Source organism: Amblyraja radiata, chromosome 4 (assembly GCF_010909765.2).
Source record: "Amblyraja radiata isolate CabotCenter1 chromosome 4, sAmbRad1.1.pri, whole genome shotgun sequence".
Classification (NCBI taxonomy): domain Eukaryota; kingdom Metazoa; phylum Chordata; class Chondrichthyes; order Rajiformes; family Rajidae; genus Amblyraja; species Amblyraja radiata.
The window spans coordinates 56,819,839-56,833,970 of NC_045959.1; positions in this window are offsets into that span (position 1 = coordinate 56,819,839).

The following is a 14,132-nucleotide window of genomic DNA, read 5'->3' on the forward strand; positions in this document are numbered from 1 at the left end:
AAAACTGTACGCAATACTCCAGGTGTGGTCTCACCAAGACCCTGTACAACTGCAGTAGAACCTCCCTGCTCCTATACTCAAATCCTTTTGCTATGAAAGCTAACATACCATTCGCTTTCTTCACTGCCTGCTGCACCTGCATGCCCACTTTCAATGACTGGTGTACCATGACACCCAGGTCTCGCTGCATCTCCCCTTTTCCTAGTCGGCCACCATTTAGATAATAGTCTGCTTTCCTGTTTTTGCCACCAAAATGGAGAACCTCACATGTATCCACATTATACTGCATCTGCCAAACATTTGCCCACTCACCCAGCCTATCCAAGTCACCTTGCAGTCTCCTAGCATCCTCCTCACAGCTAACACTGCCCCCCAGCTTAGTGTCATCCGCAAACTTGGAGATATTGCCTTCAATTCCCTCATCCAGATCATTAATATATATTGTAAATAGCTGGGGTCCCAGCACTGAGCCTTGCGGTACCCCACTAGTCACTGCCTGCCATTATGAAAAGGACCCGTTTACTCCTACTCTTTGCTTCCTGTTTGCCAGCCAGTTCTCTATCCACATCAATACTGAACCTCCAATGCCGTGTGCTTTAAGTTTGTAAACTAATCTCTTATGTGGGACCTTGTCGAAAGCCTTCTGGAAGTCCAGATACACCACATCCACTGGTTCTCCCCTATCCACGCTACTAGTTACATCCTCGAAAAATTCTATAAGATTCGTCAGACATGATTTACCTTTTGTAAATCATTGCTGACTTTGTCCAATGATTTCACCACTTTTATATAGCACTCTAGCAGTTTCCCCACTACCGATGTTAGACTAACTGGTCTGTAATTCCCCGTTTTCTCTCTCCCTCCCTTCTTAAAAAGTGGGGTTACGTTTGCAACCCGCCAATCCTCAGGAACTACTCCAGAATCTAAAGAGTTTTGAAAGATTATTACCTAAGAACCTGAGGGCTAACTTTTTTACACAAAGGGTGGTGGGTGTATGGAACGAGCTGCCAGAGGAGGTAGTTGAGGCAGGGACTATCCCAATATTTAAGAACCATTTGTACAGGTACATGGGACAGGTTTATAAGGATATCGGCCAAAGGTAAGCAGGTGGGAATAGTATAGATGTGACATGTTGGTCTGTGTGGGCAAGTTGGGCTGAAGGACCTGTTTCCACGCTCTATGACTCTATGACTATAATATCACCACTCAGCCTCCTGTACTCCATTTATTAAAGTGTGCACGACCTGTCCCATTCGCTCAGGCCCTCGAGGCCTGGCATCGTCCTTGTAAATCTTCTCTGCTCGCTTTCCAGTTTTATGCGATCTTTCCGCAAGCAGTCCCTTTTTCCTTCCACCCACAATATTTAATATGTAAAAGAATATGTGATTCTGTTCCATTCTGTTTGTAGTTTGTTTGATTGTTTGTTTGTTTGTCTTTTTGCACAAAGTCCGTGAGCATTGCCACTTTTCATTTCACTGCACATCTCGTATGTGTATGTGACGAATAAACTTGACTTGACTTGACAAAGCTGAATACATTATTCGAAATGCAGTTCACCAAATGTATGAAGGAACTGCAGGTGCCAGTTTCTACCGAAGTTAGACACAAAATGCTGGAGTAACTTAGCGGGTCAGACAGCATCTCTGTATAAAAGGTATAGTTGACATTTCGAGTGGGAATCCTTCTTCACACTCAAGAAGGGTTCTGACCCAAAATATCACCTCTTCCTTTTCTACAGTGATGCTGCCTGACCCGCTGAGTTACTCCAGCATTTTGTGTCTATATCTTCACCAAATATAAGTTGAGCCCAGTATGCAGAAACGCTGTCAAACATATTTTAGCACAGCAATGTCAGAATAGGTAGAATCAATCAGCCCAATTCGTCCATGCCGATCAAGATGCCCCATTTACGCTAGACCCACCTGCCCATATTTGGCCCATACCCATCTAAACCTGTCCAAATGTCTTTTCAATGTTGTTATAGTACCTGCCTCAACAACCTCCTCCAGCTGCTCATTCCATACAGCCACCACACTCTCCATGAAAAGATTCCCCCTCAAGTTCCTATTAAATCTTTCCTCCCCTCACCTTAAACCTATGTGCTCTGGTTCTTGATTCCCCTACGCTGGGTAAAAGATTCAAGGCATTTTCCTATCCTTGTACCTATTGTTATAGTACCTTTAAATATCCTTCTAGTACCTTTAAATGTTGTTCTAGTACCTTTAACTATTCTTCTAGTATCTTTAACTGTTATTGTACAGTTTATTGTTGTTATAGTACCGTTAACCGTTGTTATAGAATCACTGTCTTGAAGGGGGGAGTAATTTGGAGAGATCAGATGTGTGCGAGTGGAATTGTGGATCCCAAGGGCACTGACATTGGACACAGGGCTGCCACAGGATGGCGGTTGGTATTTGGGGATGATCAGAAGGTCACAAGTGTTATTCCATCCTTCCAGACTGCATCTGAACTCAAACGGCAATGGTGAAAGGTCACTATTTAATCCATGACTCTGACCTACCCGAGCAGCAGCTCGAAGAATCAATCACTCACATCATACCATGTTGAAATGAGTCCTGACATTTGTCCAACCTGACACATTGATTCAAAGCACAGCAAAGAAGCGATACAGAGTGAAGGCACAGATTCTTTTACCCAGGATTGGGGAATCAAAAATAGACAGTGAATACAGGGTTTAGATCAGTTTAGTTCCTTCGGCCCACTGAGTCCATGGCGACCATCGATCACCCCATACACTAGTTGTATACTGCACATAGAAACATAGAAAATAAGTGCAGGAGGATGCCATTCGGCTCTTCGAGCCAGCACCGCCATTCATTGTGATCATGGCTGATCATCCCCTATCAATAACCCGTGCCTGCCTTCTCCCCATATCCCTTGACTCCACTAGCACCTAGAGCTCTATCTAACTCTCTCTTAAATCCATCCAGTGACTTGGCCTCCACTGCCCTCCATGGCAGGGAATTCCATAAATTCACAACTCTTTGGGTGAAAAAGTTTTTTCTCACCTCAGTCTTAAATGACCTCCCCTTTATTCTAAGACTGCGGCCCCTGGTTCTGGACTCACCCAACATTAGGAACATTTTTCCTGCATCTAGCTTGTCCAGTCCTTTTATAATTTTACTTCGGAGTCACGTGAGTGACTACGTGAAGAACCCGCTCAGTGCGCAGGCGCGGCATTACGCCAGCAGTGCAACAGCGGCTGCAACGGGAGTTAGGCGCTCCCGCTACAGAATGAAACGGACCGTCAGGTGAGTACCCTGAGGTCGGGTTTCTTTTACAGGTGAGCCTTTTTTCTGCTTGTGTTTTTACAGGCAGAGAAAAAGGCTCTGGAACAAAACTGTCCCCCGTTCAAGGAGGAACGTTTCCCGTCGGGGAGGGGGGCAGCAAAAGGCGGTAGGAACGACCCGGTGTTCCTCTATTCCCCGACACCGTGCCGAGCCCAGCCCGCTAGCACCTGAGCAGCGGGCTGGATGCATAGCCACCCGAAGAGGCATCCGGCAGGTGTTCCCGATTTCGGACGGGACGTCTCTCCACCCGCACGGGGGGAGAGAGAGCCGCCTGAGCCGCTGGAGCGGCTCACGGAGCAGGTGCCTGCGAGACGCGCTGCTTGAGGGGCGCTCTCGCTACTACAAGGCACAAAAGCTCCAGAAGAAGGCGGTAGGAACAATTACCGGGCGCTCCGCTATCCCCATCACCGCGCCGAGCCCAGTCCCGCTAGTGCCTGAACTGCGGGCTGGATGTCTAGCCATCCGAACAGGCATCCGGCCGGTGGCGTCCGATTCATCGGACGGGGACATGTCTCCACCTAAATGGAGGAGAGACAGCTGCCTGAGCTGCATCCAACAGCTATTGGAGCAGCTCCAGCGAGATGCGCAGAAAGAGCGCTCTCGCGGAGGGAGGTCAGGCACCCCCTCCACAGTGTTTCATGCACTGCCCTCTGCTCCCTCATTACTGGAGGCTAGCATTGGTGACCAGGGCTGGGCTGGTCTGGAACAGGGGCAGGCGGACGAATTTGGGAGTATGCCAGGGGTGCAGGAACAGGAAGAGCTGTTGGGTGTGATGGACCGCTTTGTAGCAACCCCACGGGCTGGAGCACCGCTGGAACCAAGAATGGCGGCCAGCATCAACCATCTATCCAATAAACCATTACTGGAAAAGGTGCTCGCTGAGGTGCTGAAACAACACACAGCACCAGAAAACTGTGAGGCCCTCAAAGTAAAAAGTGTCAACAGCCAAATCTGGGGGCATGTGGGGTCACACATCCGGACCCAAGAACTCAAGCTACAGCGGATCCTAAGGCTCCTGACGTCGGCCATCACAGCCTTTGCTCGTTCCGTGGAGACCACGGAGATGGATACCTGCCAGCAGGATGTGCTGGCATTAATGTGTACCACACAATTTGAGATCAACAATCTCCGGAGGGAAACATAAGAAATCCCAAATTTGCTGGCTTGTATAAAGCCCCAGCTGCGGAGACGGACGCGCTGCTATTTGGGAAAGATCTCAATAAAAAACTGAAGGAGATGGAGGAAGCATCAAAAACCTTCGGCCTAATGAGGGCAGGCCCCGGGACGAGCAAACCAAGACCTCCGATACCCAAGCGGCAGCACCCCACGGCATCCACCAGTCGACGTCCGCAATATGGGATTGGTGAACGCTTGGGGTCCGCACATTATCCCCAAAGATCTTTTTAGATCAGGGCCCGCAGCGGACCCTCTGGAAAATGCGCCTCCCCCCAACATCGCCAGCACGTCAGAACAAAATCTTCAGGAAAATGAAGAAACAGAATCGCCAATAACCATGGAGGTAGGTGGGTCTGGTCCCTACCAGCATATAGAGAATAAGGGTGCTTTATTAACAGGGGGGAGATTACACTTGTTTAAAGAAGCATGGGGTATGGTCACGAGTGACAAGTATATACTCAACAGCATTAGTGGATATAAAATACAATTCATGTCAGAAAAAAACGCCGCCAGTTCAACAATGGCCCCAAAGGGTATTTCTCCCTCCGTCAAAGAGAAACGTGAGGGACAAGCTGAACTGGTGAGACTTATCACAAAGGGGGTCATCGAAAAGACCAAACATGAACCTTTGGAATTTGTATCGAATATATTCACAAAAAAACAAAAAAAGATGGTGGCTGTTGCATCATCATTGACTTAACATCACTAAACAAATTTGTTAAGTATATACATTTCAAAATGGAGACATATGTTACTGCCAAACAACTGAATTCCAAAGGACACTTCATGGCAAGCATTTATCTTAAAGATGCTTACTATCTAGTACCCATATACAAGGATCATCGCAGATACCTAAAATTTATCTGGATGGTACAAAGCATTGCCCTATGGGCTAACTTCAGCCCCAAGATTATTCACCAAAATATTGAACCCAGCCATGGCAATACTAAGAAAACAAAAACATATTGTCATGGCATATCTGGATGATATTCTGATTGTAGGGAAAACGATGGAATTGGCTGTGGCAGCAGTAGCAGCTACAAAACAGCTCCTCGAAACTCTGGGGTTCGTCCTACATCCAGATAAATCTGTTGAAGCCATCCACTATCATGGACTACCTGGGCTTCACAATTAACTCAGTCCATATGACTGTTACCTTGCCAAAGGCAAAAATGGTTGAATTAGCACAATCATGCAACAATTTAATGGTCAACGAGCGACCAACTATTCGACAAGTAGCAAGAGTAATTGGGGAAATGGTAGCAGCATTTCCGGCTACACAATTCGGACCTTTGCACTATCAAAAAATTTACAGAGAGCAAAGGTACAGGCAATAAAACGACATACAGGTCACTATGATCGTGTCATGAACTTACCCACTGAAGCAATATCAAAGCTACAGTGGTGGGCAGAAAACGTTTGGCATAGTTTCAGCCCTATCTTTATCACTAACCCTACTTTAGTTACTCAAACAGATGCCAGTGCTCAAGGCTGGGGAGTGACTAACTCCATGTCCAGCACAGGTGGTAGATGGACTAACCTAGAGTCATCATTACTACTTACACTGGGCATTAACTATCTAGAGATGTTGGGCGCCTTTTATGGTTTAAAAGCATATGTATCTAATATGCAGCACTTGCATGTTCGGTTCAAATTGATAAATACTACGGTGATGGCTTATATTAACCATATAGGTGGCATAAAATCATTATCATGCGACAAATTGGTCAACATGATTTGGCAATGGTGTGTCGAAAGACATATTTGGCTATCAGCTACTTACCTACCAGGTAAGCTAAACACCCATGCCATGAGAAAATTAAACGCCTAGGTTGCAAGTTTGAACAGACCTTACCTGGAACTGGGATTGTCCAAACAAATCATCACCACCATGTCGGCATCCCTTCGAACATCCACTAAGAGGCAGTACTTAACCAGCATCAAAAAAGGGAGAAGTACTGCCAGGAAACAGGGACAACATACGCAACAGCTACAGCCACCAACATACTGGAGTTCCTGGCCTATCTACACCACGATGTAGGGATCAGCTACAGTGCCATCAACACAGCGCAGAGTGCTCTTTCTGCTTATCTCAAACCAGCGCCAGGACAACAGGCGATGGGATCCCATCCACTGGTGGTAAAACTGATGAAGGGCATTTACAATATCAAGCCCTAAGCCCAGGTATACCCATATTTGGGATATCAGTGTGGTCCTGACATATCTCAGGGAATGGCCACCAGCCAGATCCCCCGGCCTCGAGCAAGCTACACTAAAGACGCTCATGTTGATGGCACTTGTATCCGCTCAGAGGGTCCAGTCACTACACTATTGCGACTGGACAACATGATCACAGCTCCAGACCAGATCTGTCGTTATCCAGCGACTGGTCAAACAGAGCAGACCAGGAACACCTAATCCAGTCATGGCTTACCCACCAGAACCACGGTTATGTGCCATGACCCACCTACTATCCTACATAGACACAACCAAAATATTCGAGGGAGATGAAAAGCCTTGTGGGTCAGTCACAAAAACCTTATGGTCGGGTGACGAGCCAAACCATTGCGAGATGGCTCAAGCAGGTGCTAGAAACTGCTGGGATAAACACTAACATGTACAAATTTTATTCCACCAGGGCAGCATCCATGTCGACGGCCAAAGAACGGACATGCCTATAGACCACATCCTGGCTACAGCAGGATGGTGGGGGGGGGGAAGACCGTTCAGAAATTTTATAATAAGCCGTTGGCAAAACCTGGTTTATTTGCAGTAAAGATTTATGAACTGCAAATATTTAATTTAAGCCCAGGGGAGCAACTTAATTCTTTGTTGTTATTGTTTAAAAAATACCATTGTCTTTTTCTACAAATAGACTCATTGGTTGATTACGATAACACTTCCTCCCTCAAGAACTTCGGCAGTGAGTGAAATGAAACTGTTACATGGTTTGAAATCACAGAGCTTTGAAATCTTCACGTAGTCACTCACGTGACTCCGAAGTAAAATAGTAAGATTAAACGAGAGTTTACCAGTTTGAAGTTTGATCTGTATTTTATGAGGAGTTACGATGAGGGATTACGTGCCCTCCGCTCCCACCCTCATTATATGGATCAAACTAATAAATTGATGTCTCCTTATCTTTACTATGTTTACTTCAAAATAACTGTGTCTATCTGTGATTCCACACCGCTGCTTGGAAGTATGCCGCGCCTGCGCACTGAGCCGGTTCTTCACGTAATCCCTCATCGTAACTCCTCATAAAATACAGATCAAACTTTAAACTGGTAAGCTCTCGTTTAATCTTACTATTTTATATGTTTCTATAAGATAACCCCTCATCCTTCTAAACTCCAGTGAATACAAGCCTAGTCTTTTCAATCTTTCCTCATATGACAGTCCCGCCATCCCAGGGATCAATCTCATGAACCTACGCTGCACTGCTTCAATCACAAGGATGTCCTTCCTCAAATTAGGAGACCAAAACTGTACACAGTACTCCAGATGTGGTCTCACCAGAGTCCTATACAACTGCAAAAGAACCTCTTTACTCCTATACTGAAATCCTCTTGTTATGAAGGCCAACATTCTATTAGCTTTCTTCACTGCACACTATGGACAATTTATGAAAGCCAATTAACCTACAAACCTGCATTTCTTTGGAGTGTGGGACGAAACCGGAGCTCCCGGAGAAAACCCACGTGGTCACAGGGAGAACGTACAAACTCCACACAGACAGCACCTGTGGTCAGGATCGACCTTGGGTGTCTGGCGCCGTGAGGCAGCGAGTCCACCGCTGCACCGCTGTGCCGGCCTGAAACTTGAAATTTAGACGCACGGTTTAAATGGCATCTTTTATCATTTCATTCCGACAGCTGGCCTTGATTTGCCGAACCAAGAGTGAAGACACCATCTTTTACACGGGGATAGGCGAACCAAAAACATCAGGACCCATGTGTAAGGTGAGAGGGACAAGATTTAGTGCAAAACCAAGGGACAACGTTTTCACACAGTGGGTGGTGGGTGTAAGGATCGAGCTGCCAGAGGAGATAGTTGAGGCAGGTACTATAAAAGCATTTAAAATACATTTGGACAGGTATGGATAGGAAATGTTTAGGGAGATTATGGGCCAAACATGGGAAAATGGGACAAGCTTTTTTGTAAACCACCATCTACTGTTCGTTGTATCTGCGCAGAGATAAATGACTGGGATACCAGGTGAGGTGTTCATTAAACCAGGATATGGATTAAATGCTAAAATAAAATGCAGATGCTGGTTTACTAACCGATACAAGGGTAACTCAGCGGGTCAGGCAGCATCTCTGGAGAACATGGATAGGAGACGTTTCGGGTCAGGAAACAAGTATCGAGTGTGGCAAGTAACAGGCAGATACAGGCAAGGGAAGGTTTGCTAGACAGATGGTTGGACAAAGGCCAGAGATGAAAACAGACGAACAAAAACATAGAGGAGTTGCGCATTGTGAAGCTAGAGGAAGGAATGTAGGGGGAGGAGAGAAATAGGTGCAAGTCCAGGTGGAGCACAGATGAGGGGGAGGGAAAGGGAATTGTTAGAGATTACCTCAAATTGGAGCAATCAATGTTAATACTATTGGTTAGTTAAATTTATTTTAGTTTAGTTTATTATTCAGTATTACCGTAGTGAAAAGCTTTTGTTGCGCGCGATGCAGTCAAAGAAAAGACTATACATGATTACAATTGATCAGTCTACAGCATACGGATACAGGATCAAGGGGGTGACGTTTAGATAAAATCCAGTAAAGTCTGATTATGGAGCTGGAGGCCTTGCTCGGGACTGACTTTGAGCCCCACCGCGATGGTGTGGACTTACCATCGGAGCCGATTCCTTGCCTGGCATCGACGATCCAACCGCGCCCTGTGGACTTTAACATCAAGGAGCGCTCTCAGTCTCGGGTTGAGACCGACGTCACGAAGCTCCAGAAGCCGCACGACGTTCGACTAGCCCCGACCCGGGGTAGATCGCCCAGCGCGGGGGGAGCTGAGATTCTCCCCCAATCCAGGAGTTTGATCGCCTCGACGAGGAGGCCCGCCACCAGCTACGGGAGTAAGATCGTCCCATCAATGGAAGTTTAGAGGCCCCCGACTGCTGGAGGACAAAGAAGGGAGAGATTGAACTTTTTTTCATCTTGCATCCCAGTGAGGAATGTGGATTTTGTGTGTTCTGTTGCTTTTTATTGGTATGACTGTATGGCAAATCAAATTCCTCGTATGTTGCAAAACCTACTTAGCTAATAAAGTATGATTATGATTAAAGATAGTAAAGTCTGACCCCTCTAATCTCCCCGTACATATTATCCCCCCTCCCCTGAGGTTCCCCGAAAATGTGCCCAGACCTGGTGAGGCAGTTGATCTCAACCTCATCGGGACTTCCGCGGACAATCGGTGCCAGAGATCCGATTTCGATCCTGACCATGGGTGCTGTCTGCATGGAGTTTGCACGTTTTCCCAGTGAACGTGCGGGTTTTCTCTGGGTGCTCCGGTTCCCTCGCACATTCCAAAGATATATGGGTTTGTAGGCTAATTGGCTTGATAAAAACTTGTCCCTAGTGTGTAGGATAGTGTTAGTGTGCGGGGATCGCTGGTTGGCGCGGACGCAGTGGGCCGCGTGGTCCGTCTCCGTGCTGTGTCTCTAAAACTAAAAAACTTTCCTCAGCCGTCTGGCAAAGAGATTTAGTTTAGTTTCATTCAGGGATACAACACAGAAACAGGCCCTTCGTCCGCGATGTCCATCGATCACCCCATGCTACAGCACTAATCTACCCACTAGAGACAATCTACAATCCTTACCAAAGCCAATTAACCTATGAACCTATATGTCGTTGGAGTGTGGGAGGAAACCAAAGTACCCGGAGAAATCCCAGGCGGTCACGGGATCCGTACAAACTCTGTACAGACAGTACCCATAGTCAGGATCGAACATGGGTCTCTGTGAGGCAGCAACTCTACCGCTGTGCTACCGTGTTGCCCTTTGGAGAAACTTCTCCACAGACGCTGCCTGACCCATGCGGTATATAGGAGTCGTCACGTTTTAGGCGCCATCTTGTACCCTTCAAGTCCAAAATGTCTGTACTGTCGATGTCCTGTACCGCTGCTCCACCACTCCGTGCCACTTGGTCGGCATGGACAAGTTGGGCCGAAGGGCCTGTTTCCATGCTACATGACTATAACTGGGCTTGTGACAACAGAATTATCCATTGTTGGCTCATAATTCAAGAAATGTTAGTAACCTACTGCCGATCCAAAACGTCGCCCGTCCACTCCCTTCCACAGATGCTGCCTGACCCGCTGAGTTCCTCCAGCACTTTGTGTTTAGCTCAAGAATCCAGCATCTGCAGTCTCTTGTGTCTTGATAACATTATTCTCAGCTACACTAGAGCTGATCGGGTACATGGAACATCGAATATTGTATTGTGTTCGGTTCTGGTCACCATGTTATAGGAAAGATGTAGTCAAGCTTGAAAGGATTCAGAGAAGATTTACCAGGACTCAAGGGGCTGAGCTATCGAGAGAGGTTCAGCAGGCTGGGCCTGGGACAGTATTCCTTGGAGCGCAGGAGAATCAGGGATAACCTTACAGAGGTGTATATGATCATGAGAGGAATAGATCAGGTAGACATGCAGAGTCTCTTGCCCAGAGTAGGGGGATCGAGAACCAGAGGACATAGGTTTAAGGTGAGGGGGGAAAGATCTAATGGAATCCTAAGGGGTAACTTTTTGCACAAAGTTCGGTGGGTGTAGGAAACGAGTTGCCGGAGCTGGTAGTTGAGGCTGGGAATATCCCAATGTTTAAGAAGCATTTAAACAGGTACATGTATACGACAGGTTTAGAGGGATATGGACCAAATGTAGGCAGGTGGGACTAGTGTAGATGAAGCATGTTGGTCGGTGTAGGCAACTTGGGCCGAAGGGCCTGTTTCCACGCTGTGTGACTCTATGGCTGTAACAATACATGGAGAACATGGACTTGTGATGTTTCGGGTCGGCACCCAACACTGACGCTAACCCTAATGCCTGCCCTGTTGTGTTACTCCAGCGTTTGTGATGCTTCCCGACACACTGAGTTACTCCAGCGTTTGTGATGCTACCCGACCCACTGAGTTACTCCAGCGCTTTGTGATGCTTCCCGACACACTGAGTTACTCCAGCGTTTGTGATGCTACCCGACCCACTGAGTTACTCCAGCGCTTTGTGTCCTTTTGTGTAATAAGCAGCATCTGCAGTTCTTTGTTTCTACATTCAAGGTATGCTTACTTTGAAGATGTTCTCCTCTCTCTGACGGCAGTTCTGTGGGACCCTCTCTCGCTGCTCCCCCACTGTGACTTCCACTGCAGCACTACGACCATGTTTTAACTCGGACTCACCACTCTCCCCTTTTCCAGCTTTCTTCCCCACCCTCACAGACAGTTTGAAAAAGAGTCCCGACCCTAAACATCACCTCTCCGTATTCTCCAGAGATGCTGCCTGACCTGCTGAGTTACTTTGTGTCCGTTTGTGTATTAACCAGCATCTTCAGTTCTTTTTGCTGAGTTCCCTCAATATCCATGTGCCTATCCAAAAGCCTCTTGAACATCACTATCTCATCTTTAATTTTGTTTAGATTAGTTTAGTTTATAATTGCCACGTATAGAAACATAGAACATAGAAAAATAGATGCAGGAGTAGGCCATTTGGCCCTTCGAGCCAGCACCGCCATTCTATATGATCATGGCTGATCATCTAAAATCAGTACCCCTATTCCTGCTTTTTCCCCATATCCCTTGATTCCTTTAGCTCTAAGAGCTAAATCTAACTCGCTCTTGAAAACATCCAGTGAATTGGCTTCCACTGCCTTCTGTGGCAGAGAATTCCACAGATTCACAACTCTCTGGTTGAAATTATTTTTCCTCATCTCAGTGCTAAATGGCCTGTTCCTTATTCCTAAACTGTGACCCCTGGTTCTGGACATCAGGAACATTATTCCTGCATCTAGCCTGTCCAATCCTTTAAGAATTTTATATGTTTCTATGTCCCTTGTTAGAGGATCCTGTACCGAGGTACAGTGAAAAGCTTTCTGTTGCGTACGATCCAGTCAAAGAAAAGACTATACTATTCGCTGAACACCTCAGCTCAGTCTGCCTGGACCTACGCCAAACATTTCAACTCCCCATTCCCACACTGACCACTGTCCTGGGCCTCCTCCAGTTTGTAGGTGTGCGTTTTCACACTTCTGTACCTCGTGCCTGATGGGAGAGGGGAGAAGAGGGAATGAGTGGGGTGCGATTCCTCCTCGATTATGCTGGTGGCCTTGCCGAGGCAGCTTGTAGTACAAATGGAGTTAATGAAAGGGAGATAGACAAAAAAGCTGGAGAAACTAAGCGGGTGAGGCAGCATCTATGGAGCGAAGGAAATGGGCAACGTTTCAGGTCGAAACCCTTCTTCAATGAAAGTGAGGTTGGTTTGTGTGATGGTCTGGGCTACTTCCACAATTCTCTGCAATTTCCTGTGGTCTTGGATGGAGCTGTTCCCAAACCACTGGATAAAATGCTTTCTACGCCGCATCTGTAGAAGTTGGTGAGAGTTGTTGGCGACATTATTCCAACATTACCCTGGTCAGCTTGTTCCCGGCACCCACAACCCTCTGTGTAAAAAAACTTGCCCCACACATCTCTTTCAAATTTTTTCCATCTCACCTTAAGAACCTGATGTTGCTGGGAAAAAAGAAATAAAGTGCTGGAGTAACTCAGCGGGACAGGCAGCATCTCTGGAGAAAAGGAATAGGTGATGTTTCGGGGGCGAAAGCCTTCTTCAGATTGAGAGTCAGGGGAGAGGGAAACCAAAAGTGTGAAAAGATTCAGAACAAACCAGAGACAACACTGATGACCATGGAAAGGTGGAGCCCACAATGGTCCATTGTTGGCTGTGGAAGAGGTGATCACGAAGGGATATATGGATGCGAACAGTGGAACTGGCAGGCCGACTAGGGTGGGGGACGGATGGAGAGAGGGGGAATGCGAGGGTTACTTGAAATTAGAGAAATCAACCCTCGTACCACTGGGGTGTAAGCTGCCCAAGCGAAATATGAGGTGCTGTTCCTCCAATTTGTGTTTGGCCTCGCTCCGACAGTGGAGGAGGCCCAGGACAGAGTGGCCAGTGTGGGAATGGGAATGTTGAAATGTTTGGTGTAGGTCCAGGTGGACTGAGCGGAGCTGTTCAGCGAAACAATTGGCCAGTCTGTGCTTGGTCTCGCCGATATGTCGGAGTCCACACCTGGAACAGCGGATACAGTAGATGAGGTTGGAGGAGGTGCAAGTGAATCTCTGCTTCACCTGAAAGGACTGATGGGGTCAAGCTGTTTTTGAAGCCAGTGGTCATGGTGTGTGTGTGCTGGAGGGGACACTGAGAGCGGTAGGGTTGTCAAACACGGGCTGCCCTTGCCTTTCCATGGCATGGAGGTCACAGGCCCTGAAACTGCTAGAATATAATGTTCCAAAACAGAGTGCCAGTCAGTATTCACATTGTGAAAATATCCAACTCAAAGGTCATGTTTAAAACCCTCCAGGGTTGAGTATACCAGAAAATATCCAGACTCCTAACTGTGGAAATAAAGCAGTAAGTATTCTGGCTTCGT